The sequence below is a fragment of the Rattus norvegicus genome, chromosome 9, assembly GCF_036323735.1.
Source record: "Rattus norvegicus strain BN/NHsdMcwi chromosome 9, GRCr8, whole genome shotgun sequence".
In the NCBI taxonomy this organism is placed as follows: Eukaryota; Metazoa; Chordata; class Mammalia; order Rodentia; family Muridae; genus Rattus; species Rattus norvegicus.
The window spans coordinates 92603162-92625950 of NC_086027.1; the positions used below are offsets into that span (position 1 = coordinate 92603162).

Consider the following 22789-nt stretch of genomic DNA (forward strand, 5'->3'; position numbering starts at 1 on the left):
CTGAAGACTTACCTGCTGTACACAAACCCTCCTCAGCCTGAGGACAAGAGAAGCACTGATTAGATTCAGTGAGTTATCTATAATAATAAAGAGAGGATACAAACTTGGGAAGGAGATGGGGTGTGGTCACTAGGGAAACATGGATGGGGGGTGATGCGTGGACAGATATGATTGATGTGTGTTGTATAAGTGTATAAACTTATAAAGAACAAAATGATATTTAAAAGACAAACAAGTTAATTTCATGTTTAGAGACATGTCTTGGGATAGAGACAGTACTGTGGTATGAGAGAGATGGGGGCTCCTTGTCGCTCTAGGTGATGCTTAGTGCACTCTCACAACTGTTCAAAGTCTTCAGAAAAGGTGATCTTGAGGGCTTAGCCACAGACAGGCCAGCTATACCAACCCCAACCACAAGGCTCAGAAAACACTGCAGAAATGGGGGTAGGAACTTTGTAGGAGCTGGAAGAACTGTGCTCAGGGTGGGGGGAGAGCTATGAAATGTATTCTAAACATGAAATGGGTATTGCACACATGAACTTAGACTAGCTGTGGTTACCTGCACAGCACAAAGCCAGTTAAAAAAAGATCCAGCATGGAAGAGAGAAGGGCTCCTGACACCCTGCTCCGGGCTCAGGAGCAACTGGAAGTTGATAGGATATCAGCTGAGGAGATTCACGCGACTTTGGGAGTAAGTACTGTCAAGTTGCCTATGCCCTGCTGGGTAACTCCACACTGGAACCAATACACACCCGGGAAGCACCAGTTGAACTTGGTGGCTTATAAATAAAATACTAAAACGGAACTAAAGAGAGGATATGGAATTGGGTGGGAACCATATTGGGTAGGGCCCCAAGCAGATGATGAAGAGAAAGAAGGGATAAGAGGGGAATGTGACGAAGACACATTGGATACATGAATGACATTCTTCAAAACTTTATAAAAGAATAGAATGCTATAAAATGGGACACTTAGAGAAGGTGAAGTGGATCTTAGCAATTGAAATATTGATAGTGGAACATTTTAAAGCCATGGACAGACATACCTGAAGATAAGATCACCCAGAATACAGAGCAAAAGAGAAAAAAAAAATGAATGAAAAGGCAAATATACAGGGGGAGGGGGGAGAATATGATTAAATTACATTGTAGTAACTTCTCAAAGAACTAATAAAAACTACTAGATTAAATAAGTTAATAGATAACTCTGTGGCATGTCCAAATAAAGTTCCTTTTTAATATAAATGAACAGGCAAACAAAGAAGATTAGGGGAACAATCCAGGACAGCCAGTATCTAAATAATAAATTTTCCAATAGCGTGTATGTGTGTGTATATATATATGTGTGTGTATATATGTATATATGTACATGTATGTATATATATTTATGTACATATATGTGTATAGACATATATTCTTTGTTTTCACAGGACAAAGCAAAACTTATGAAAACATACCATATTATGGCTTGAAGTGTCCAATGGAAATGATACAGAATTCAATTTATTCAAAAGGAAGAACATACATGTAAAACTTCCAGAAGGTTGAGAACAGAGAACTCTGTAGTCTTTGAGATGGGAAAGTAAGAAGTTTCTAGAAAGAATCGTAAATCTCACTTGGATCCTTAACAGTAATAATGAGTTAGGAAGATAATGTAAATACATTTTCACTGCAAGTTAGAATTTTATATTCAAAATATTGGCTTCTAGGATAGACTATTTTTCAAAACTTTTCCTTCCACTGCACCCTTTAGATAATGCCTTCTGCCTGAGAGGGAACAGGTCCAGAAAGGGATGATCAGTTTCAGACTGGAAGAGACTCAACAGGGAAGGAATGTGATGAGACTCTAAATTGTTGTGGATGGAGAGACCCCAGGCAGACGCGCCTCAGACATAAGCATTCCCAGGAGTATGAGGCAGGAAGCAGGCATGGGAGAGGCAGTCAGCTGCATGTGGTGAAGTCTGCAGTGTCTAAATCAAGATCAAATTGCTGGAGCATATGCTCCCATCAGAATAAATAGGAAAGTATGACATAGAAACCAGGAAATCCAAGTTGAGATTAAAAAACCCCAAGGGAATGGTTCAGAGAGGCCCCTTGATGTCAGTGTGCCACAGAGCTGGAGGGAAACCAGACCAGAGGGGATCATGAAGATACCCAGAAAGAGCTGATAAGTGAGAAGAAATGTCCTGACAAATGGCGTGGCCTTACTGACCTCATGGGAAACTGTCCTGGGAAACTTTTAGGAGGTGCAAGGAATTAGCAATCAGAACAAGAATCATGTAATAAAAGGGAAAAGGAGGCGAGCTGAATTTCAAGGAAAACAAGGAGCAAAGAGGAAATCATTATCTTCACTCGCTAAATGTGTAATTGCTCATAATGTCAGTAGGCTGGTTGTGAGGTCATGAACCTCTAGTCCTGAGACAGATGAAGGGGATCCCCACCTCTCCCTGGGTCATTGGAAAGGTATTGTCCGTTATTAAAACACAGGACTGTAAAACGGGGCTGGAGAGATGATCTCACAAAGCTTAGATCATGGCTCAAACATGGGTTTGCCTGTACTTTTTCACTAATGATCCAAGGGAATAAAGCATTCACTGTAAAAACACAATTTAAAAATATCAGGCATTAGGTCCACCAAAATGGATGCTGTTTAAAGATACTGAGTGGGTGGAAATTTGGGATGCTCTCAAACATCAACCTTGTTGCTAAAAACCCATCTACCTTTGAAGTCGGTACTAATGCTCTCCTTAATTATAGATGCTGATTCCTGGAGGTAATTAGAGTACCCAATATTTTTTTTTAGATATCATTAAAACCTGCTTTAAATCACAGAGGAAAAATAAAGCCACCCATCAACAGAATCACTATCTAAATAATCTTTCTGCAGCACAGACGCCTGTGAATAAACAGAAAACCGCCATTTAAAAATGCGCCAAGATGTTGTAAACACGGGCATTCATTTGCAATAATTAGACCTGGAAAGAAAATTCTCCAAAGCGCCTCCGCTGTGGGTAACTAATCATATGGCTTTGGGAGTTTTCATCATCTTGTCAATCCCGACTCCTGCATCCCCTTAGCCTACCACCCCTACAGCCCAGTAGAAGAGCAAAGCATCGTATCCTTTCATTGAAAATGATCTAGAAGCTCTCTGTTCAAAAAGATAAAGGAAAATAAACATGGTATCATATTTCTCACCTAAACTACTTCACATACTCCCACAGAATAGTCCATCTGTTTCAAATATCTCACAAACATGCTATAAATATTGTCTATACTCTCTATGTGTTTAAAAATTGGAGTCTGATCCAAAAATGCCACACATGGTATTTGGTTCCTAAATCTCAAAAGTCTCTTCAAATGTTCCACTCACGACCACTTTTCCTAGTTGTAATTTACTTGTGAAGAAAATGTTTCCTGTGTTGTTTTGTTCTTTTCTTCTCTGAAAAAAAAATGTGTGTGCTGGGTTTGACTATTTGAGGCCACATCGTGTCTTTAAAGACTTATCCTCAGCCTTCTCTTTCCTCTGAGCCTACAGGGAGATATTGTCCCCAAATGATTTAAATTAGATTTTCAGGCCTAGCCTGCTTTTAATATTAAGATTGATCCCCGGGTCAGGAAGGCATCCTCTTGGTGGCAACCACTGCTGATCTTTATCTCTGTCCATTGGTCCAGCAGAGGTCAAAATGATGGCATCCTACTTCATTCTTGCATGTGCATTGACTAGCTAAAACATTGTCAGATCAAGACGTTTCCTCATGATGACTGTCCCAAAGATAGCTAACATCAAGTATAAATGCTTGACTCTTAATTTTAATTCACTAGTTTTCAGATTTCTAGTTTCCTCCAAAGACTGTCTAGGAAGTGCTATCCTGTAAGACTTTGAAAGGCATGCATGCCATTCTGCCGGGTCACCATGTTTCAAGCTCCTGCAGCTACCTTTATTTGTGACTCTACCCTGTCCCACAGTTTACTAGGCATAACTGTCTTGCTACAATACAGAACTGTTAATGGTGTCCTCTTTTTCTGACATGAAGAGATATCCCTGGTCCATTTTGTTTGTTTTCCCAAACTATTCCTGGAACCAAGCATTTCTCTAAGGTCCTGTGACATCGGAAGAAAGTGTTTGCTGAGCACAAGTCAACCAGGTGCTTATTAGCATACATTTCTGTTTGTCTTTGCGTGTTTCAGAGGACAAGGCTAAGTCAGTTCCTGAGAATATAGCTAGAAACATAGCCCGAGTTCATACTGACAAATCCGTTCCTCTTCAGTATTTGCTGATGCTAACTTACTTCTTTGATCCTAGAATACTTCTGACTTGCATGGAATATTGTGCTACCTTGTTTTCTGTGCACAGACCAAAAGCAAATTGGGGGAGGGAAGGGTATGTTTCATATTTCATAATCCATCTTCAAGGAAAGCCAAGGCAGGAACTCAAGATGAGAGCAACCACGGAGGAATCCTGTTTACTATCTTGGTCCTTGTGGTCTTCTCAGCTCACTTTCTTATATAACCCAAGACCACTCACCCAGGAGTGACACTGAGATACTGGGATAGGCCCTCCTATATCAATCATCTATCGGGAAAATGCCCCATAGTCATGGCCACAGCCTAATTCAAATGGAAGCCATTCCTCTACTGAGGTTCCCTCTTTCCAGGCCATTCCTCATTTGCATCAACTTGACAAAACTAATCACAAATATGTTAGTTCCTCATGGCGTTAACATAGTTACTTGCTTTATTCTATGTGTGTGCCTCAAATTGTATTCAGGGTGGGTTTTATGCGGAAATTTTTCTGTAAAATTCCAATTTCTGTAGTTATAGTGATCCTCAAAAAAAGGGCCAGAAACATCTTAATACAGGGAAGACACTTTATAGAAATCTTGTCATTGCTATAATAAAATGAAGAGCTGAAACTTAAGCCAGATCCAAGGATCAGTCTACCTCAACAGATTCCAAGCTAGATCGAAGATGATTGATTTAAGATCTAAGGAAGAAGCAACGTGATCATGGACTATGCTGAGAAGTTCTGAACCAGATCTGGTAATAGGATGTAAGACTCGGGAAGAGAAAGACTGACATTGTCATATCTATTTGTAATATAACAAATAGAATGTTATCATTTGGGTTGGTGGGGAAGGGGAGGGGAGAATCCAAAAGTAGCAGGAGAAAAGGAAGCCAAGAAAGTAGGAATGTAGAGTTGCTGGCTGGTTTTTTATAAGTACCTTCAAAATGGGCTGTGAGCAGTTCAAGGTCTATATGGGGAATGTGTAAATAAATCATCCCAGTTTTTATTGGCAACCGTTCACATCCTTCAAGCATTCCTTTCTAGGCTATGTCTTACATTGTATCATTCGGTAGGGCCAGCATTCTTTGGAGTGATTGACTCAATAAGCAAACATGCCTTTAAAGACTAGAGTTGGCTGGACTCTCCTACCCCCTTACAGTGATTAACTCTGACTCCAGCACATCCATGAAACCACATAGTTGGAACCTACTCCCACTTAGAACTTTTTACTCCAGCTTTGTGCAATTGTCAAAATGTTACATTAATCATTCTCCCATACACGTTTCTGGGTATTTATCAATTAGAATTAATTCTCAGAAATGGTAGGTCAAAAGTTACTCATTTGAAATGCATAATAGCTAAATGACTACATTTAGTCTAGAATGTTAGAATTGTTGCTGAAATATTACAGAAAGTGCTAATTGTTTTGATTGAGATTGGGGGTTTTTTTTTGTTGTTGTACTGTGTTAGTGGTGTTTTGTTTTTGTTTTTGGGTTTGTTATTGTTTGTTTTGTTGCTTGTTTATTTTTGTTTGTTTTCTTTTCTTTTGTCACCAAAGGTTCTTACTGAATCATAAAGAAAAAATAAAACATCAGTAAGTCCAGCAAAAGAAAGTTCACCAGCACAAACACAGCTGAGCCATGTAGTAGGAACCTTACACAAACTTAATGTTTTTCTTATTTTTACTTTTCAACGGGATCTATATTTTCCCAGTATTTTCCTTTACATATTGACTTTGGGGATTTAAATTACATTGAGTGGCCCTACTAAATGAGTAGTTTGTATCCCCAGACTATCTGAGTTACCAAGAGGCACACAAACTTTTCCTTCCCACCTTTTCTTCTCAAGTTTTGTAAAGCAAAGAAGAAAACAAATAAAAACAAAAAGCCACCAGGCAAAACTTATTCAACTCAAAGCAGCCAACTCATGTATTGACAGGAACAAGAGAAAACCTAGTTACTTTTATTTTAAATTTAAATTATTTCACTATTTGTTGATACTGCTGTTTAATCATAGTCCATACTGTTTGATTTCAATTTATGACCTCAGTTTCTAAACTGGGAAACATCCAGAAGAAGATTTAAGTGAGAGATCAATAATCTATGACACCGAACTTTCATATCAAGTTGACTTCCAGCATGATCGTTGGAGATGCTATTTCCATAAAGGAGCTGTTCTGCTAGCCCATGTACCAGTGATGATGTTGCTGTTTCCACGATGAATCTTCTTCCAGACTGACAGCGAAAGGAAGATGATGGAAATCTGATCACACAAACAAGAACACCGCCGTGATTGTTAAAGCATATTGATGACAACATGGAATTGCTGTGGTTAGTATCATAAACGGTCCCCCGAGAAGACGTTGATAATTGGTATTTTGACTGAATGGATTCCATCAACAGTACATACAGCCCCAGTGTTTTGTTTTGTCTTTTAATTATATCTAGCTGTTTCATTTCTTTTCTTGTGGTCTCATGAGGTTCTAACGTCTCACTTGGAATTACCTTGGCTGTATAATTATACAATCAAACCCACACCTCACCCTCTCACTTGTCCTTCCTGTTACTTCTGTCCTGTGCTTGTGTTTTTATTTATGCACAATCTGAGCCAGATGGTATGAGAGCACTGATTGTCCTCAAGGAACCACTGACTGGGGTACAGACCCCCTTGATTCTGGGGATTCTTACATCCTTTTCTTATATATGTTTTCTTGCATTTTAAGCAGTAAATTCAACAAGTTTACACTAAGTATATAATATCAACTATTTCCCATGAATGCTAGTAAAGTTTACAAATTTCCACAACTAGATTTTTAATCCAAAGCAAGCACTGGAAACACAGTATGTTTTGGATTTTGTTTCAGTTCTATTGTTTGAGACAGTCTCTCTGCATAGCCCAGTCTAGACTTAAAATTATAATCCTCCTGCCTCCACCTGAGGAAACATATTTCCATGTTCACAGAAGAAAAGCAACTTAAGGAAGGTTTGCTTCTGTCTCACAGTATCAAGGTATAGTCACTATGGCAGGAAATGCATGGTGGCAACAGCATGAGACAGCTGCTGATGTTGACTCTGAAGTCCAGGGTTAGTTAGTCCAAGGTGCTGGCCATGGAATGACACCAGCCATATTTAGGGTGGATTTTCCCCACCTCGGTTAACCCAGTCTAGAAACTCCCATGTAGACATACCCACACATTTGTCTTCTAGGTGATTTTAATTCTTGTCTTTTAGACAATCAATATTAACCATTACAGTAGTTTAAATAAAAATGCACTTACAGCCCTGGATACCACTATTCTTCCATTACATAATGATTGGAAGCTGATAAATCTCATCTTTGACATCATCAAGCCAGTTTCACTGATACCCATTTCTCTATGGTGCCACTAAGCCCTTGATCTAGAACAAGCATCCTACTTTAAGAAGTGGTCTGAGTCTCAGACACATAACATACTCCCCAAAGAAGTAACCAAACGCTCAGGAAATTCCATATGACTTTATAATTTTAAAAAATAGTTAAACAGACAGACAATGCTTGTGCTTGGAGCAACAGCTATACAGATAGTAATTTGTTTAGTTTCGGCCATATGAGATGCAAAGAAATTTACAAATTAGTGGGTTGCTGAATGTTTCGCTTCACACTGACAGGTACTTTATGAACTGTGCCATTTTAAATACTTTTTTCAAGAACTAAATAACTGATAGTTTAAAGAAAGCAAACATAAAACAAGAGTCTTAGAATTACATGGAATCTAGACGCCGTTCAAAGAGTTAGAGATGCCATAGAGGACCCAGGATCTTTTTCTTCATCCAAGCTCTGTGCATGGGTGCTTATAATAGTCTTCCTGGGAAATGCTGCCAACAATGGGTGCTCCCACTGGCTTTTGAGCCTGCTGGCTCTCCGCCTACAATATGTTTTGTCAGTATCTGTAGAGATGGCTTGTCACTGCCGTGTGCATTCCTGATTTATCTTCCCATCACCCTCGTCAGCCTGTGATCAGCATATGATGCATTCATTCCATTTCTCTATACCTTACCATCAACCCATACTATAGTTTAAGCTGTGTAAAGGCAGACAGTATTGTCTCAAATGATCACTTGTATATTCAGATCCCTTAAAACAGTACCTGACATCCATTGTACATCCAATGAATAAATGTTATATGAGTATCAATTAATCCTTCTAATCGTCATCATTATCAGTCAGTCTTTTATAATGAAAACATATCATACTTATGACCATTTGTTTAGAATGATAGCAGACAAATTTAAGGAAGTTGTATTTTAGCTGAAAAATTTAGGACATGTATAAGACACAAGTAACCAAGTACAAAATAGAAAGATGAGAAATAAAATAAGAATCCCATTTCTGTATGTCCCTGTCTTATTCTGAGATAAAGTTGAAAACACATGGCTATGAAATCCATTATTTTATGCATCCCAGGACTTTATCGTTTGGGAAACTCTGTGTTAACAGACAGGCTAAAATAAAAATAAATGTTTGTTCAAACACTCATTTAAAAATGTGTATGATAAGCAAGATAGTCTGGGTCACTAAAACAAAATACTACAGACCATGTGACTTATAAACAACAGAAACCCATCTCTCATGGTGAGGAAGATAGGAAGCATAAGATCAGGGTTCTGATATGACCGAAGAAGGAGAAGGACCCTCCTCCTAGCTGCAGACATCTAACTTCTTTTCTTTTCTTTTTTTTTCCGGAGCTGGGGACTGAACCCAGGGCCTTGTGTTTGCTAGGCAAGTGCTCTACCACTGAGCTAAATCCCCAACCCCGACATCTAACTTCTTATTGTGTTCTCCTTAATCCCACTTATACAGGCTCATAAACAAACCACTTCCTAAAGGTCTCACTGCTGAATGCCATAGTAGTTACTGTCTTAACAGACACATCTAGGGGTAAACAATCATGTGCTGTATGATAATTAGTCTCTCCTATTCCTAGAACACTTTACAGATATAGAATCTGATCATCCAGAATTCTTGAGCTTAGAATGTCCATCATTGACTTTTGTTTTGAGAGGACGATAGAAATTGTGAGCTCTGGATTTATGATTTTATATCAGAGTAACATGGTTTCTATATTTTCTGGAGTTACACCCAAAATATATTTTCAAACAGTTGAGTTCCATAAAGAAATGAGATGCAAAAACCTAGAAACACTAGGTGGAAGGCATTTGTGCTTTTTAATGAAAATCAAATTGTATATACCAAATACTTTAGGGAGTTCATTTTAGTTCAAATGAAAGCAACCACACTAGTTTCTTACACTTTCTTTCACAGTAACTTAGTTAGTGTAATACAAACATTAGAATCAACCCAGTGCCTAGTTCAATGGATAAACAATGATCTATCCTAGCAGTTGAATACCAGTGAGTAAAGAAAAGAACAAGATGTGGATACAGAAAACAACTTCACTGTATTTTAAGATCGTTAGGTTGTGTAAGAAAGAAAGAAAGAAAGAAAGAAAGAAAGAAAGGAAGGAAGAAAGGAAGGAAGAAAGAAGGAAAGAAAGGAAGAAAGAAAGAAAGAAAGAAAGAAAGAAAGAAAGAAAGAAAGAAAGAAAGAAAGAAAGAAAGATAGAGACAGAAAGGAAGGAAGGAAGGAAGGAAGGAAGGAAGGAAGGAAGAAAAGAAGGAAGGAAGAAGCACACAAAAATGAACGTTGGGGACAGGGGTGCAGCTGCACAGGAGAAATCAGCCCCTAAGTGTGAAAAGATCATTGAGCAATTACCACTGACAACAGCAAATTGTATTTCTCAGAGAAGCTAACAGAAGTTTTATATGAATGATTGCTATATCAATTAAAAGGTTTTTAAACTGAAAAATAATTGTAGGCTTTCATCTACATAATTTCTAGAATAAATGATCCTTAGAAACAGACTGTAGCCTTGTAATTGGACGGAACCACAGGTATCAGGAAGGACAGATGGAAAAGAGGGCCATGTGAAAAGAGGGCCGTGGAATCATTTTAGAGGGCTGTGTGAATTTTTATATTTGTTTTTGATGGTGCTTTATAGTGGTATGAACTATAAAATGTATATAAATATAAAAAATATAAAATACAGTAGTAACAAAATAGAACTCTCATATATGTGGTTTATTGTGCAAAATAATATACTTCAATAAAGCAGCTAGAAAAGAAAAGAAAAACCTACAGCTCACACTCATCAAAAGAGACTTTAGAGGCATTGGAGAGATGGTTGAGTGGTTGAGAATGCATGCTGCTCTCCCAGAAGACGCCAGTGTAGGTCTTAGCACTCACAACAGGCAGCCCACAGCGGCCTGAAACTCCAACTGTGAGAGATCTGATGCTCTATTTCCGGCTCTGCAGGGACCTGTATCCAAGTACACACACACACACACACACACACACACACACACACACACACACACACACACACACATGCCATACACACAAATAAAAATGAAACAAACCTTTTAAAAACAGAGAGAATTTTGACACCTGATCTATCCTCTGGAAAACTCACTGGCTACCCCTGGCCCAGGAGTTGGAATATATTAGGCACCAAATACATTCATGCCCCTTCCTGTGTTATTTATAAATAATAAGCACTTACACAATGCTTATCAAGAACAAATGCCATCTGCTAACTTATTTAGGGTCTTTTTTTAGAACTTCGAGGGTGTTTTATTTTATCAAACATTTTAACAATAAGAAAACAAAGTCAAACAAAGCATCCTCCGCTCTAGATGAACTTCCTGAGGGACAGAGAAGCAAAGGCATTAAGGGTACCCAGGTGATGAGTCATAGGATTGAAGTTTCTGTATAAGCATTGTGTCTGGAAAAAGAGCTCAATACATCACCAGATGGAAGGAGGGACTTCAGAAACTCAGAGATGGCAGCCTGAGTTGTGTGCCTGGCAGTTAGTCCTGTCTTTAGAAAAGAACAGGATGCTTGCTGAGCTTCGAAGCACAGAAGGTTTTGAATGAGAGGGGAGGTTGCCGTGTACCTCAGACAAGGATGACTGTTGAGCAAGACAAAACCCCAAAAGGTCTTTGTCCAATCTTTGATGGACTTCTTTAAAAGGGTGAATTAAATCCAAACCCGCTGACACTTTTTCTAGTAAATATCGTAGGCAGGATATAAATAGCTGGTCACTGGAAGGGACAAATTAGTGTGGAGGGGTATCTCCTCTGGCAGGCACCCATCGACAGGAAGTCCTTGTGGACCTGGAACTGACTATTTAATGATTAATGAGGCAGTTCTTTTAGTCACCGCATCAGACAACTGGAGAAGCTGTTGGGGCTTGGCAGCTTGCACTGATAATACAAAGGAAATATTGCTTTTACATGTGTCAGGGGCCAATGTTAAACTGTAAAAGCAGATCCTGCATTTACCAATTAGTGACAACAGAAACATTGCTCTCAGGATTTTTCCACGCTGGTAAAGGTAACATAACCAGACATCCAGGAGACAAAATCAGGACTTCCAAAGCTCATATATGAATAAAAGAAGCCATTCTTCCTACTAAAGGGTAAAAAGAAGAGAGGGCAGCCAGAGTTGGGAGATCCACATGGGAATACAAGATAAAGTCCAAGAAGTGTCATGTAGAGATACAGGAACCTTACGAAGCAACAGTGAGAATTCCCAGCTTGCAAGAAGGGAAATAAGAGAGCAGACTTGTGGTGGAGGTCACCCTGAACCTCTGCTGATGCGAAGATAAAAGGAAAGTGGGGCCGTAAGAGACAGAACACGGATGGTCCAGTTACAAGAAGCAGCCTGCAGTAATGTGGAGGAGCAATGGAAGCAATACCCTAACTTATTTATGCGATTTTGCTACTCCAGATGTAAAAAAAAGGGGGGCGGGGGAAGCACAGTGGTAAGATAAATTCAATCTTCATGTAAAACTAGACCCAAGAGAAAAGATTTACTTATGTAAAATGAGGACTACCTTGCCCAGTCCCCTGAAATAATTCTAGGGAGGGATTAAGTTATTCAAATACATGCAATGACCAAAGAACGCCCACCCTCGTGTTAAAAGCACAGATGCCTCCACTCGGAGGAAGATAAGAGATTAAAAATAACAAATGGCAAACTCTATGCAATGCAGAGATGGGATGAGTCAAAGATGTGATAGACGAATCACAAAGGCTGTAAGGATTTTATAAATGTCACAACCCAAAAGCTGGCTTAAAGTTAGAGTTTAATGTAGAAGACCGGCTCAGAAACGAAACCCATCAGAAGCGGAGGGAGATCGACACTACAAGACACCCGCTAACAAAGCTCTGTGGTGTGGGCACAAAAAGTAGTGAGCAAAGAAGACAAGGTTGAAGGTAAAGAGAAAGTGGTATTGTTAAATTAACACAATGAAAGTCAAATAATTAGTATTTGTAAAGAAAGCCCAAACAACAAAAAATATAGTGTGGGAATTAAAAAATAAACAAAAAAAAAACCCTAAAATGAAAAAATGAATCTTAAAACTCAAAACTATTAAACTTCAAATACCTAGAGAAATTTGAAGAAATTAAGACTAAGTGATCAATAATACTTAAGATTAAAAATAAAAAAACCACCAACTTAAGTTTCTGTGCAACAGTGTGATGTCCAGTGAGGCATAAAGGACACTCATGAATTTTCTTTAGACTCTTAAGACTACCCAAGCCACCTGTCACGTATGAACATAAGAATATCTGGTTAATGTCAGACATAAAATAGGAAATATGGTTTACACAAGTCCTTAAAATGGTAGCTATAGGGGTTGGGTATTTTGCTCAGTGGTAGAGCGCTTGCCTAACAAGCGCAAGGCTCTGGGTTCAGTCCCCAGCTCCAAAAAAAAAAAAAAAAATGGTAGCTATAGATGTAATTCAAATAACCAAACTCTAATTGGAATGGGATTGAACCCACTTAGCTCTATGAGCTAAGGAATGTAAGGACTATAAATAATAATGAAATAATGAGAAGGTAATGCTCATTAGCTAGGTAATAATGGTCAGCCCCTGTCCTAAGTCTTCATAACTTTTTTATGAGGTGTGTGTTGTTATTCTCATTACCCATCATCTATCTCCATGTCGGTCATCTGTCAACACTTTACACTTAGACGATAAGTAACACACACATCTTACTGACTGGTAATACAGAGATAAGGTAACTGAAGGAAGAGGGGATGACAAGGAAAGAAATCATCCATGTTCTCGTCTTCTGTAACAAGAGGACTGGTGTGACAGCAACTTAATTAAAATAGCTATGCTATTATTTAAAAGGAATCACTAAAAAGAATATAATTTAATGACATGTTTAAATTGAGAGAGATGGAAATTTGAAATATAATTCTCTGAGTCACCAACTATAATAAAAGGTGACTTAGTTTCTAAAAATAAAATTATGAAAATTAAAAAGATTAAGGCTTGGAAAACTACTGTCTACTCAACAATAACATGATCATAGACATACATCCAATACTGTATTATTTGCAAAAAAGCACTTTGGCAAAGGAGTGAAAGTATTCATTGAATGTATTATGAAGTTTCATACTATGAATCTAATGATCTGGATTATTTGTCCCTCAAATAGAACATAAATATTCAAAAACAAAGATATGAGGAAATGCAAGACATAATTAGACTTTATAATCCATTCCTATTTATTATCCCTTAAAAATTGTCAGTGAAGAAGCATGAGGGAGTAGCAGATGCAAACAAAATGTAAATAGTGTATATATATATATATATATATCACAAATATATACAGTGTTTAAGAGAGTTAGAACATATCAAACCATCAAACACAGTAGTCACAAACTAAACTCCAGTGGACAGCTACTAGTAGAAGTTATGTCAACAATAAAGTCATGAAGGAGAACCATGTGTCAACCTTAGGAGGTGATGAGGTAAGATAGTGTCACAGGAGTCCTCCCAAATTGAGTTAACCAATCCTCCTCATACCAGTTAAATTATTCAACAGAAGGAGTCTGCAACATTGTCCTGCAAGGTCCCGATACTAAACACCATTGACTGCACAGGTTTCTTGCTTTCTATTTAGTCTATTCCTCTCTGTCCGCACGATGCACATGACTAAAATGAGTAAATGAGTAGTCATGGTTAGCTGACTATAAAATTTCACCTACAAAATTCAGTTGATGGCAATAGATTGCAAAGCATGTGTTATAACACAGTTGTTAGAATTGCCTTCCTGAGCTTGAAGGGGCTTGAGACCCCATATGAACAACAATACCAACCAACCAGAGCTTCCAGGGACTAAGCCACTACCCAAAGACTGACCCTGGTCTCCAACTGCATAGGTAGCAATGAATAGCCTAGTAAGGGCTCCTGTGGAAGGGGAAACCCTTGATCCTGCCAAGACTGAACCCCCAGTGAACGTGATTGTTGGGGGGAGGGCAGTAATGGGGGGAGGATGGGGAGGGGAACATCCATATAGAAGGGGAGGGGGATGGGTTAGGGGGATGTTTGCCTGGAAACCAGGAAAGGTAATAACAATTGAAATGTAAATAAGAAATACCCAATTTAATAAAGATGGAGAAAAATATGCAAGGGAAAAACCTTACTTTGGAAAATAAAACTTTCCCATACAATAAAAAAATGAACTGCCTTTCTTTAATTATTTTTATGAAAATAATAAAAATACTGATAATGACATCCCTTACAGTAGAACCACAATATTATCTCTTACAAATAGCCATGCCAAATTATTCACCAACATGTCAGCAAGTAAAATTCAGAGCACATTAAGAGAATAATGCAAAATAATCTGGCAGACTTTATTCAGCAACGTAAATAATGTTCAGGGTTCGAGGGGTTCAAAAATAAAATTTCCAATATCTGCTGCTCATGAGAAAAAGCATCCCTTACAGCAGCTACAGGAAGACCATTCCCTGCTAAGAGAGTCTTTGCTGATCTAAAGGCCAGAATCACGTTCACTGAGAAGGTAGGAGATCCCCCTCTGGAAATTAAGATAACAACTGAACACAGCCCCAGGTTTGTTTGTTTGTTTTTTCCCTAGATAACATCTCACTCAAACTCCAACAGAAGGGGTGAGCCTTAAGACTGCTCTTCCAGAGGACTTCAGTTCAATTCCCAGCAAACCACACGATGGCTCACAACCACCTGTAATGGACTCTGATGCCCCCTTTCAGTGGATCTGAAAACAACTGTAGTGTTCCTATATGCATTAAATTAATTAATTAATTAATCTTTAATAAAATACTGTCTGTGGGAAAAGGAAATGCACCCATTATTTATGGCTTCTACCCTTTATCTAAAAAGCTCAAGACTCTCAACAAATAATAAAATAAATCAGAAAAATGTCTCAGTGTCTTCCATATACGTACTAAATTGCTAACATCAAAATTTACTCAAAAAAAAGGAACAAGTAAGCAAGCTGCCAAATTCCAGACCAAACAACCCCAGCATGGAGAGAATTCTACCTCCAGGCCTGGAGCAAATGACAATGGTTAGCTGACGAGAGAGGGCCAGAAAGTTTTCTTTAAGAGCCACACACGAGTGGGAGGCACTGAATTTAAAAGCACAAAATGATCTTGAGCTATTAAAAATGAAGGAAACAGGCTCCATAGATAGGGAAGGGGGTTGGACTTGGGAAGAGTTGGGGTGGTAAATATGATCAAACTTGTTTAACTTTTTGGGGGTCTGTGGAGTGGAGTGTGGGTGTCCTATGTTGGCTGTCACTCCTGTCTCTCTTCACACCTGATCCTGAACCTCCCATCCCCCTCCCTACTCCCTCTCCCATCCAGCTCCCTCCTCCAACCTAGATGTCCCTCAGCTGAAGGATGGATAAGAAAATGTGGTGCATCTACACAATGGAATACGACTCAACTACTAAAAACGAAGATTTCATGAATTTTGCAGGCAAATGGAAGGAACCTGATTTCATTCAAGATGTGTCCCGCCTACGAGATGTGCAGGGACAAAGATATAGCAGAGAGTGGGGGAGAGATGGCCAACCAAAGACTGCCCTAAACTGAGACCACTCCCAAGGGCAAGAATCAATTCCAGACACTATTAATAACATTCTGTTATGTTTACTGACAGGAACCTAGCATAACTGTCTTCTGAGAGGCTCTACCCGCAGCCAGTGGAAAGAGATGCAGAGCTCCACAGACAAACATCAGATGGAGCTCAGGGAGTCTTGTGGAAGAGTTGGGGGAAGAGAGCTATTTAAGTTTTGTCTTTTACTGTCTATGGTAATGCTAAGTGTGGACCCCCAAGATCTGGAGTCTAAATGTAGCCCCTGTGATGCTGCCCTAAGTTATTTCTGATTGGTGGAAAAACGTGCTAACAGACAAAAGCTGGACAGAAGAGACATACATGGAGTTTAGATTTCCTGGAGTTGTGGTTGGAGGAAGATGAAGAAGATGGAATGAGGGAAAGAGAAGCTGCCGTGGGTTAGATGAGCCATAAAAACACGGCCTTGAGGGCTGGCCAGTTGGAGTTAAGAGCAGCCCAGATGGACGATAGTAACTAGGAAGTAATAACTCGGGCTTATCAATACGAAAGTAGAGTCTAACAGCATGGAGGGTAGGCAGCTGCCCAGCTACTGTGCTGTTTAGGACTTATTGAAAATAGAAAGACTGTGTGTGTGTGTGTGTGTGTGTGTGTGTGTGTGTGTGTGTGTGTGTGTGTGTGTGTGTGTTTATCCAGGAATTCAATACCGTAAGGCAGGGGTAAAAACCCTGGGCCAGGATTTACATGTTTTCTACAAGAGCAGTTATGTGAGGGGACAACTGGGAGGAGAGGGGGTGCAGATATTGGGATGTAAAGTGAATAAATAAATATTCAAATTAATGAAAAGAAAAAAAGAAAAACTTGTCTCACAGGCTTACCCACAAACCATTCTGATCTGGGCAATGCTTCAAATGAGGGTTCCTCTCTCCAGGTGCCTCTAGATTTGTGCCAATTTGACAGCTGAAGCTAACTATGACACATAGTAAGGAAAAACTTGTGAATTTGTGGTGTGTGTGTGTGTGTGTGTGTGTGTGTGTGTGTGTGTGTGTGTGTGCGTGTTACGAATGAGTGTGCATGCTCACACACCCACCAAAAGGAAGGAGGATGCCTGGCATCCCACCCTATCAGACTCTGATTCCCTCAAGACAAGTCCACTCGCTGAACCTGTGGCTCACTGCTGTTCAGCTTGGCTGGCTGGGTAAGAAATCTCAGTAGTCTTCTTGCCTCTACTCCCTATCCCCTATAGTGCTGGCTTTCAGCCATGTTCCTGCTGTTTGTAAAATTATAATTTATTTTTATTAATTGGTTACTTTATTTATTTATATTTCAAATGCTGTCCCCCTTCCCAGTCTCTCTTCTGCAAGCCCCACCCCCATCCCATTCCTCTTCCTTTGCCTTTAAGGCAGTGCTCTCCCATCCACCCATTCACTCCTGCCTTACCCCTCTAGAATCCCCCTACTCTGGGAGGGGAGGCCCTTGGTCTTGTGGATTATGTGGAGCCTAACTAAGGTTCTCACACATGCTCTCCTTTCCCACTAAAACATCCTCCCAGCCCCAGGAAAGCTTTTTGACTTTAAAGCATTAATAGCCACCTAAAAAGACCAAGTCTATGAAAAATACATCTACTATATCTAATCTCTTCTAAACCTCAGTGTCATTAGGTTATTAACTCTTTTTCTATTTCTCTAAAACTTCACGGCCTTCTAAAGAAAATGACTACAAATCTAAAGACAGTAGCAACCCACAAGCAGAACATGTCAATACTTGAGAGAGGAGGTCAGTGAATTGGAACTAGGCCTATTATAAACTTAATTAATTACCGCACTATCTCACTACCCATGAGCAGATAGATCAACGAATAACTATGCAAATAGACCTACAGACATATGGGATTTTATTTTAGTTTATTTGTATCAGTAGGAACGATCTGGATTATTCAGTAAATGTTAATGAGGCAATTAGGTAGCCATTTCAAGGAAGCTAATCAATCACTATGCCATTCCACAGCAACACTCGGATGCAGCTTAAAATAACAGCACAGAATTTCCAGTGCTGGGCAGGCTTTCCCAATGAAACACAAAGTCTAGAAGGGCTAAACACCTTCACTACATAATCAACAAAATTCATGCATAGCCAAAAATCATCATAAGCAAATCCAAACAGTTTTTTAAAAGACAAATTATGGTCTTCAGTATTTAAAGGAAACCATCGCAAACCCACGAGGAACTGCTAAACGTTTAAGTGAGGGATGGAGAGATAACTCAGTGAGTGAAAGTACTTGTGGCACAAGCCTGATGTGGTGTCTGCATCTCAGAACCTATGTAAAAGCCAGCTCTATCCATGGTGCATCTGTAACTCCAGCATGCCTGAGGGAAGATGAGAGGCCATCTTCAGAAGCTTCTGGGCTGACTAGCCTGGTTTATGCAGTGGCTCTGAGACTGTCTCAGAACTAGGTGGAAAGGCTAAGACTAACACCTAGGGTTGTGATCTAACCTACACAATGCTCTACAGCGTGTGCACCTGCACCAGCATATATGAGCACGCACACACACACACACACACATACACACACACACACACACACACTTCACTTATGCACATGTATACACACACACATATATATGTATTTGATGTATATATGTGTGTATATGTATATGTATATTCAATATTAAGCTTAAAGTTTGACTTCTGTCCATTTCTTTGGTTATTGCTCTTGGGTTTCTTTCTTCCCTCTACTTTTGAGCTTACTTCTCTCTGACATCTAGAGGTAGATATTATGTTATTGATTTTAGACAATTTTATTGTCAACTGTAAGCCTTAAAAATGTTAACATTGCCTTTAGACATGTCTAAATATCTCTTTGTTATATATCCATTATCTATCACTCAATATATTTTAACTATCTATGTGATATCTTATTTGACTCATGAGTTTTAAAGCTGGGTCTTATATAATTCCAAATATTTAGATACTGTGGTTCTTTCATGGTACTGCTTTCTACACTGCAGTATGCCAATCTCAAAATATTTTTATTGTTTTATGACTCTGAATAAGAGCCACCTTGATAAATGTACTGTGTGCCTTTGACAACTGTGCATTAAAATATGTGTCCTAGAAATTTCCACAGATGCATTGATTAGGAAGGCCATTAATATTGCTTATGTTCTTCCTCCCCTTTGGCATGGTAGCTTTATTAGGCTACTTCCTGACTCAGTCGTTGAAATCTTCAGCTATGGTGGTACATTTGATCAAAAGTACACAGTGCCAGAGAGAAAGCTTTAGCCAAAAGACTGTTAGCACATTTTCCCCCTTAGCCACACAAGGTGAGAAAGACTTGGCCTAGATGACGCATAAACACACAGCCAGAGGGGATGGATAAGAGGCAAAGCTGTTGGAGATCTTCTTGTCTGGTTGTTGGTTGGGTGGGGTTTGTGTATTTTTAGATTGCATGGTTGATGCATTTTGACTTGTGTGTTGTTTATGGTATAAATATTGAAGAAAAATGAAGACTTACTTCATTCAGTCTCTGACACAATGGGATAGCAAACAATGCTCTAGACTGGGCAACCGGGGCAGCAGTCCTGCAGGAGTTGCCTCCGAAATCCCACACACACTTTCTACTCCAGATTCAGCCATTTTGCACTGCTTCTCAAGTGCACCTTCACTTGCCATCCTGTGAATCCATCAGAACATCTTCCCACGCTTTCTCAGTGAAGTGACATGCCCTCCATTCTCCCATCATCCTCCATTCTTACACCATTTTGAGAACACTCACTAACCTGTTCAGGAATTTTCTCTTTCCAAATCTACTATCTTACTGAACCATATCTTTCCAGGGGATAAATTTGAACAGTAACAAATATTTTGATTGTATTTGTGCTTTTATTGCTGATCCTTAGCAGAGTGCCTAATACATAATAAATATTAAATGATTTAATGCACAAATTAATGAGTAAGCCACACATTCTAAGAAACTTGGACTAAGTCCTGGGGATAATTTGGCCGTTGTGCTAATGTTTTTCTACCTGAAGTGAAAAGCTGTATAATTTGCTCCTGAAAGTGTGGGACTAAACGGCGGATATTTTGTGTATTCATTCTTTAAAAAAATCTCCACTACAAATATACACATGAACATACATTGAATTTAAATCTAGGAAAGTACATTTTAAGTAACACTCTCCTTTCGAATATAGTCAATTAAGACAAAGCACAATCAGGTGCCCAACAGTTTTCAAGACAGATTAACTTTCCTCAACCCCCAGAGTTTACCCATTGTCTAAATGGCCTATATACTTTCTAATATAGCAAAGACCGGCTTCTTGGATCTAATAATACCTTTCCTTGAATGTCTCCTGTTCCTAACTCCTACAACTGTAGCAATGTAGCCCTGAAGACTCGACTGCCATCTTTGATTTCAATCTTTCATTTCCATAACTCTTTCAGTTTGCTTCAAATACAAAATGTCCTAACACCAAAATGAGGAGAAAGTTCAGACCTACTTCATAGAAGTGTTGGAGATAATAATTAAAGTGATGTAGATAGAACATTTAAAAGCTTCTGCTGCATAATTAACACAAGTCAGTGTCTCATTAGGTTGGGAGATTTTAAAGCTATTTTCATTACAATAGCTTCTTTAGAAATCACTGTTGTCCTGCCCCTAGGGGCATTGTGAGTGTGACTGCTGTGTCATATGTATGTCACAGTAAGTGGCAGAGAGACTATGTCTATGCTCAATGTTCTGACCTATGAGCATCTGAATAATTGGTGGCCCAGCATTTCCTTAAAAAGTAAGCCTGAGAGGATTACCAGTCTGGTGCCAGGCAGGATCAGGTGGGCTCCCAGGACAGGGACCAAGCTGGAGACTAAGAAAAACTCAACCTTGGACCACAGGCCCAGCAGGAGTGAGTCATAGACAGACTATACTCCCAATGGGCCACTAGGATGGGCAGCAAAGAACGAGTCTGAGACAACCACCAGACCAGAGACCACCAGACTAGTGCCATGGGGCCCACACAGGGAGCTAGTCTGAGATGACCACCAGTTCAGAGCCGCACAGGCCTGGAGAGGGGACATGGTCCACTCCTGAGATGATCTGTGCCTGGCGCCTTAATGCATAGGTGGGGCATAGCACTCCTGAAACCACCCCTGAGATGACCCCGACATGCAGAGACCTCATACATCATTAAGAAGAGCAAGTAAGTGGTAGAGAAATGAAAGAGAAAGAGAAATAAAAGGATATGGGTGCAACGAAGAGAGAACTAGACACTCCAGGGTAGTCAAAGAACAACCTCATGTGAGTACCTGATGGTGCTACCTGGGACCATGGGGTGAGGTTCTGACCTGTGCGACCACCAAGGGCCACCAGGAGCCATTTCTGAGTCTGAGGCTATGAAGTAGCAGGTATCTGTTACCACAAAAGACCAGATGGATATCTCTCCGGTCTGGGCTGCCACCCAGGGACATATTGGTGTCTGAGGGCTGTGCAGAGCTGGCCTCACCCCTCACCTAGACATCATGTGAAAGCTGGCCCTGGAGGCAGGAGAGCAGCAGAGTTGAATCTACCCTAGCCAGCTAAAGTACTCAGGAGGACATAAGTGAGGGAGAGATAAATGCCCTTCTCCACTCCTTGCAACCTGTGGCAGGCAGGAGAGCTGTCCCTGATGCTCACCCGCTTTACCACTCAGGAGAGCAGGCTCTGCACCTCACCTGGGCAGTAAGGTAGAGCTGGCCCTGGTTGTTGGTGAGTGTGCCCTAAAACTGTGTGAGTGGGAAGGCTAGCTAGCTAACCAACTCAGACACCTCTCAGGCCCAGATTCAGGGCTTTGAAGTGGCCCACTCTGACATCTATCCCATAGTTGAACTGCTGGAGTATGTGAAGGCTACAGATCCAGAATTGCTGGATCTCCATGACACAGGGCAACAACAGGTATCTAAGAGGAGTCCCAGTGAGGATCCAGTACTGATAGAGTCGCAGAAGCCAGAGGACTTTTATTAGACCAACAAGTCATTGCAATGAACATTTGCAAACAAAGAAACATGAACAAAAGGGTATACTGTGGGACACTGTGGGACACACTACAGCTTCCATAATTAGATTATTTTTCGTTGTTGAGAAGAGGTTGCAAGGGTAAAGAGCAGCTATGAGAAGAGGGGAAGATGAGTGGGATTGGGGTGCATGATGTGAAAGTATTAGAAAACCAATTAAAAAGTTTAAAAACCTATTGAAAACAAAACACACTCAAACATGGTGGCACATACCTATAAATCCCAGTCCTGGGATGGCTGAAGCAGATGGATTATAAATTCTAGGTCAGTCTTAACTATATCAAGTTACCCCACCTCAGAAGATGGAAACAGACAGAGACAGAGGGACAGAGACAACAGGGAGACAGAGAAGAAACCACTGGGATGGTCCATCTTCTCTTCATGGTGAGAGGATTTTAATACAAACACTAATATATATTAATGCCTATGACATTAGCATGACACATCTTTGTCTGTATCTGTTAGGACATTTCCATAAAGGGTTACATGGAGAGTGAACTGTC

General features: G+C 39.8%; 1 non-coding gene across 1 annotated transcript; it reads left to right on the plus strand.

Annotated features, from left to right (window-relative positions):
• Positions 1–20891: 20891 nt before the first annotated feature.
• On the plus strand, positions 20892–21018 carry LOC120094919 (small nucleolar RNA SNORA17). The gene has a single exon (XR_005489608.1). It is a non-coding gene; the product is annotated as a small nucleolar RNA SNORA17 (small nucleolar RNA).
• Positions 21019–22789: the final 1771 nt, after the last annotated feature.